The following is a 7,276-nucleotide window of genomic DNA, read 5'->3' on the forward strand; positions in this document are numbered from 1 at the left end:
CACTGACCATTATTGTTATCATTGCATCATGCATAAGACTATCAGATCATATAAACTCAAGAAAGTAAAGAATTGCTTATATTCACAGGCACTTCAGTTAGGCCTGAGTGGTTGAGGGGAGAGGATGTGTGTGTTGAGTGAAGTCCTAGGCCTTCTATATCAGAACTGCTTATCTCACCCGACTGATAACTCATCATGCAACAAATATTCTATTCAAGATTGATGGACTGAACACATCGACTCAAGGTTGAGGGACTGATTACCTCATTCTCCTCCTGTTCTTCAAGTTTCTCCTACGTATGGACTGATGAAGCCACTGTGTGGCGAAACGTTTCCTCAATAAAGATACCCAAGAGTTGCACATGTGTCTAATTTATCAACATGTCGGTTCTCTGAACCATTCATCTACAAACAAATATCGTTGGAGCGCAGCTGAATTGCTGCTGGAACTCTTATGTGTGAACTGTGACTAGTGATATACCTAGTGAAACACAAATATGTTAATGTGAAGTGGCTGTAGGAGGCTACACCTTCACTCCACCTCGCCTCTCTCCCCTCCTTCCTCGATTTGGAACTCAGCCATTCGCCTCTATTTACTTATGGTCTAGAGGCGGTTTTTGCCAGACCACATAAATGCTTGAGTGCCCGTGTCAGTCCTCCGTGCCGCACTCCATTCATCTTACGAATATGTCTCCTGTGTGCCTACCTGCCTGCTACAAGCAAATATCCAAGTGGTTGACACGGGCTTAGCAAGCACATTCAAGCAAGCTTGAAAGCAGCATTGAAAAGGCCCAGCATGTCTACGTATACGTTCTACAGTGCTGCTGGCATACCAGTGTTTCCTGTAGTGGCTTAGTTAAGAACAATTTAACGAGCATTGCAGTACTAACTTTTTAAGTGGGACATGCCAGAGGTTCACCTATAAACATAGTAAGTTTGTGCTAGTAGTGTTAAGCGCTGCAGATTTGTTGTAACTATTTGCACGAGTGGATTTCACTGACTTAGGCAATTGTGCTACCATCAGTACCTACGTAGGCTTAAAATGAGTGAGGAATGTCTGGCCTGCTGGGTGACCTTGAAAATGGCACTATAAGACCCGCATGCCACTTACACCCATACTGCGTGTGTCTAGTGAGGTGAATGTCCCTTCCTCGACTTTCCTATTCACCGGTATCCCTTAACTCGTCGCCATTATCTACATATGGGATAAGGGCGAATTTAGCTGATCCAGGCTAAAGAGCACTCCAAGCCAGCCAGTGAAGGCCAAGTTACAGAATGCCTTTGTGAACGTCCTACAGTGTTCCGGCCGTACCTTAGGTGTTGTGAGAACTAGTTCTTATGTAGTGAAAATTTGTCTGTCATTCCAAGACACGTGTGCTAGATGTGTTACGTGCTGCGGGTTTGGAGTAATTAACAAGTAGTACAGTGTTGGTAACTCTCGAGACGACTGTGGGCCCAGTGAATGACCTTGAAAATCGCACTGCGACCCGCAGGTCACTACACCCATATTGCCTGTGTCTAGCGAGGTGAATATTCCTTCCTTGTCCCTTCTCTCTTATGGAATAATGGCGGTTTTGCTGACCCAAAAGTAACAGACTAACTCTTCCATCTCAAGCAGCTGAACTAAAAGTGACCTATGGATGTGAACGAAGTAAATGATGGTGAAGGCGAATTCGTACGTTTTAGAAGTAAGGGAGCTTTGAAAAAAGAAAGAGGATTTCAAAGGAGGCTTGCTGCAAGAAACAACGAGAGCAACAACAACCATTGCAGAACGGTTAGGCTTGATTTCCCTGCTAACACTGAGTTTGAGGTCAAGTTTAGATAGTTTTACGAAGCTTCATTAGACAACCCAGAAAAAAACCTTCGGATTCGCTTTCGTCATGACGAGGATAATTACGTTTTTGTTACTAACGACCCAACATTCATAGAAAAACTTCTTACTCATAAATATGCTAACATCCAACTCCAAGCTGCCCCACCAAGATCACCTAAAGTACTTATTGTTATCCACAATGTCAATAAGTACATGGATCCTAAATACTTGTTGTCAGATCAAGTTGCAAACCCTCGTCGACTTCCAAATGATCTGATATTGGCTGAGTGGATTGGTCAAGGGACTCCACCATCATATATCTACTCTCGTGCAGCGCTTAACAGGAGTTACAAAATAGCTTTGTACAAATCACCTCACCGTAGATGCTACAAGTGTCAGCGCTGGGGTCACGTTGCTTTTAAGTGCTTTAGTAAGTCACACTGGTGTGCAGTGTGTGCCAAGGCCCATCCTTCTCACCAGTGCTATGATATGATCAAGAAACACCAGACCGTTGCATTAGAATGTATCAATTGTAAGACTCCAGGAGTCACAGCTGCTCATGCTGACTGCAGAGCGAAAGCTGCCCACATCGCCAGTCGCAGGGCTCCCGCCTCACCCATCACCCCCCATGATGAGGCAATAGGCCTACCAGATACTTCATGTCTGAATACTAACCCATGCCTGAACTCAGACAATATGGTTGAGCGAGTCACTCTGGGAGTACATCAACAGAGCACGATCACGTCTGCTATCAACACTGCTATTATACACATGCTAGAACATATATACACTGCAATAGAGAAAAAAGAAGTCCCACTGGGGATCTTCATTGACTTACGTAAAGCTTTTGATACAGTTGACCATGACTTGCTCCACGTAAAATTGTCACACTATGGTATAAGAGGGCACTCCCTCAACTACCTCAAGTCATACCTCAGCAACAGAAGCCAATATGTGTACGCAAATGGGGCAAACTCTTCTGCGCAACCAATTACAGTTGGTGTCCCACAGGGAAGTGTCCTTGGCCCTCTTCTCTTTCTCCTATACATAAATGACCTTCCAAATGCTTCGCAATTACTCAAACCCACACTTTTTGCAGATGACACTACATACGTCTTTTCTCTCAATAACTCATTACAGTTGTGACCGGGTGTGGAAGTGTGAATTGCTCATTACTCTATAATTTGTTCATGATTGTAGCCAAAGTATAAACGTAGGTAACCATTCTACAGAATTCATTACCTTTGTAACTTGTGAGCTCATTACCTTTGTACCTAGTTCAGCTATCAAAACTTTGGGGGCCCAGTCTCTGGACCCATTACGTACCTCTGTAATCTGTAAATACTTTTGTAACTTGTCATGATTGTGACCAGACTTACCTGGAGTTCATTACCTTTGTAAATTGTGAGTTCATTACCTTCGTAAATTGTGAGTTCATTACCTTTGTAAATTGTGAGTTCATTACCTCTGTAACTTGCTCAGCTATCAAAACTTTGGAGTCCAGTCCCTGGACCCATTATGTACCTCTGTAATCTTTTGACTACCGCCCACAGGATGGGTATGGGGTGCATAATAAACATATTAAACTAACTAACTCACAGGCACTTCTTATATAAATTTTTTCTGGATTTCATATTGGCAAAATCATCAATTATATTCTGAAAATCAATATTTCTTGTTAGATCAGACTCAATGGTCAACAAGGCTAGATTACACAATTTGTCTTGGCTCATTGTTGAACGGAGCTGGTTTTTCACTCTTTTCAAAACAGAAAATGAACGTTCTCCTTCACAGTTAGTAGCTGGAAGTGTTAGGTAAAGGCGATACACTATGTCAACATTAGGGAAGGTTTCTGAGATACCTGCATTTCTTAAATGTTTCAAAGCAGCTGAGGGTGCACATTTTTCAAGTGGAGCTTTAATCTGATTCATATACCCAGAAAAATGAACTATTTCTTCAACAAATGTGTCCTGGACATCTGCTGAAAGGTGTTGTTGCAACTTTAATGCAGCTTCTCTCAATTCTGCATCTGGCATAGTAGTAATTTTGAACAGAAATCCAAACTTGTCATTGAGATTCTGGTAGATTTCTTTTCTTTTCACCAATTCTGTAATCAGTGAATCCAGAATGATGAAGTATGTAGCTGTCTTACATCTGGTCATGATTATGACCAGATCTAGTTCATTACCATTGTAACTTGCTCAGCTATCAAAACTTTGGAGTCCAGTCCCTGGACCAATTATGTACCTCTGTAATCTTTTGACTACCGCCCACAGGATGGGTATGGAGTGCATAATAAACATATTAAACTAACTTACATTTCTGCCTTGGTAGCAACACAATTTCATTGTCTGGCTCTTCAAAATTGCGTTTCCTCTCCCTTGACCGCTGATGATCAGCCCGGTAACTGTAGTCTTTCACCAGCAGTTTAGCTTTCTCTTCAAACATTTCAAAAGCTTCATCATTGCGAAGTGAGCTTACAAATTCCACTAAGCCTGCATAGAGGTTAGCACAAGTAGCCATTTCAATTTCATTTTCTGAAGTGTCTTCTTCGTGGCATTTAACCGTTCCAGTATACAGTCCCAAAGCACACAGAGTAAGGCCAATTCAAAATCTTCCAATTTTGATGCTAAGCTGGCTGCTTCGCTTCTTGTAGTTGCTGTCTGGTCTTCATCCTCTGCTATTTAGATCAAAGCAGAACGTATTTCAGCAAAGCTGTCTTTCAAAGCATGTGTTGCATCATGCTGCGCTGACCACCTTGTTGTTGATAATGATTTGATGACATCTCCATGAATGGTTGACTTGAGTATACTCCACCGATGCGTTGAAGCAGAGAAAAAATTAAAGAGTGCTTGTAAAAGTCCAAAAAATGAAACTGCAGCGACACAACACTCCGCAGCACATGACCCAACAAGATTAAGAGAATGTGCTGAGCAGGGCACATATTCAGCAAGTGGGTTGATTTGCTTGATACGGGCTTGCAATCCATTATATTTACCCGACATGTTACTTGCATTGTCGTAGCTCTGGCCACGGCAATCCATAGTAGAGAGATCATGTTCAAGCAGAGTATCCAGTACTACATTCATCATTGTTTCTCCATCATGGCCTGAAAGAGAAATGAATTTTATAAAGCGCTCTACAGGCTTACCACTGGAGTCGACAAAGCGAACAATGAATGTCAATTGATCTGTATGTGAAATATCTGGTGTTGAATCTACACTTATTGCAAAGTATTTTGCAGTTTTCACAGCTGCTATGATGTTATTGAGGACCTTCTTAGTCACCAGTTCAATAAATTCATTGCATATAGTAGATGACATGTAAGATACAGTGCCTCTTCCTGCATTCCCAAGGCGTGACACATGATTTGCTAAGAATGGATCGAATTGTGCTAACAGTTCTATGACCCCTAGGAAATTGCCATTGTTTTCCGAACCAAAAACCTCATTTTCTCCACGGAAAGCAAGTCCTCTTAGAGCTAAGAATTTTACAACAGCAACAACTCTTTCTAGAACTTTTCTCCAATAAGTTCGCTCTTTTTCAGTTTGATTTTCCAAATGAGAATCCAATAAGCCTTTTTTCTGTGCACGAAATACACTGGCTGAAATGCAGCTCCTGTGAGTGGTGCTGTTTTCATGTTCCTCGAAACGCTTGGAATTTTTCCAGTCATTGAACCCCTGTGTGAAGGTATTTTCTTTGGTAGAAAATAGCTTGCATGCTGAACAGTACACTTTTCCTGAGCTTTCAGAGTATACCATCCATGATCTTTTCACGGTTTCTGAATTTGCAAGCTTCCTATAAAACATAGATGACTTTAAACAACGACGACTTCCATCATCATAAATCCTTGCTGATTTCTTAAAGTCAATGTTCAGAGTTTGACTGAAGTTTTCTGCAATGAAAGCATTACGTAGAGAATCTTGGATTACATTTGGCCATGAGGCAGGATCTTTTAAGACAAAACCTGTGGATGAAATGTCCGTTGAGACATTGAGAGGAGACACAAAAGTAGATGCTGGCTGAGAAATAATGGAGGGAAGGCTCCCTGTATGATCTGACGTATCTGCAGATTCAACTGTACTGGTAACATCAGAAACTGTTTTCGTGAGCATGTCTGTGATCTTTCTGCAGCTTCCTACATTTTCTTTTTCTGTTCTTCTTGAATTTTCTTCTTGCTTTTCTGTGACTCACTCGCATAAGAACGTTCAAAATCACGTTCACGAGACACTGGTGTGCAGTGTGTGCCAAGGCCCATCCTTCTCACCAGTGCTATGATATGATCAAGAAACACCAGACCGTTGCATTAGAATGTATCAACTGTAAGACTCCAGGAGTCACAGCTGCTCATGCTGACTGCAGAGCGAAAGCTGCCCACATCGCCAGCCGCAGAGCTCCCGCCTCACCCATCACCCCCCATGATGAGGCAATAGGCCTACCAGATACTTCATGTCTGAATACTGACCCATGCCTGAACTCAGACAATATGGTTGAGCGAGTCACTCTGGGAGTACATCAACAGAGCACGATCACGTCTGCTATCAACACTAGTAATGCTGCTGGTGTTGACACCATCTGTCTGGCTGAGTCAGCTGTCAGTCAGCCACCTGACTCAGCTGATCGGGACTTCATACTTCCAGATGATGCTAGTCTTGCTGGGGTGGTACACAACATGCAGCTGCGCATAACAGTACTGGAGAAGCAACAATGGTGTTTGAAACAACAACTTGAGCACCATGAGGAAAAACTTACAGAGGTTGCAAATGAGTACATCAACCCACAGATTGTCAGCCATTATGAAAATGAGTGTGGTGATGATGAACAAACTGATGATTGCAGTGGTGTTAATAATTACAAAAACGATGAATCTGATAGTGGTGTTTACAATCACAGTGAAGATGATAAGGGCAGTGAAGACCATCATGATAATCAACCTGATGAGTGTAATGTATTGATAGATACTGAGTGTGAAGATGACCCGGTTGTTGATAATGGTGTATGTATCACTGGTCATAATGATGAGGGAAGTGATACATGTGAGGATAGTGATGAGTGTAATAAAAGCGGAGAGTTGAGTGCGAGGGATAGTGTCACCTTCCATACATTCACAGACAAAGAGCGCTGTGCCCTCTGTGTACAAAGACTCCCAAGAGGTCTCACTAATGGAAGTGCACTTAGGAGACTCATGGATAAGGATAATACTGATGATATTGATATTGATTATGTCTGTTTGTTATTTAGTAAGTTTTTTCATTTTGCTGAGAAATTGAATACTATCCCTGGACTTTTATAATGGAACCAAACTCGTATAAACTATCCATTTTAAGTTGGAATATTGCGTCACTTAGAAAAAGATTTTCTGACCTGCATCATAAAGTAACCACTGAATCCATTGATATTGTGTGTCTACAAGAGTGCAGAGTCCCTGAAAAATCCCAACCCCCTAAATTGCCATCGTTTGTT

Source organism: Cherax quadricarinatus, chromosome 17, assembly GCF_038502225.1.
Source record: "Cherax quadricarinatus isolate ZL_2023a chromosome 17, ASM3850222v1, whole genome shotgun sequence".
Classification (NCBI taxonomy): Eukaryota; Metazoa; Arthropoda; class Malacostraca; order Decapoda; family Parastacidae; genus Cherax; species Cherax quadricarinatus.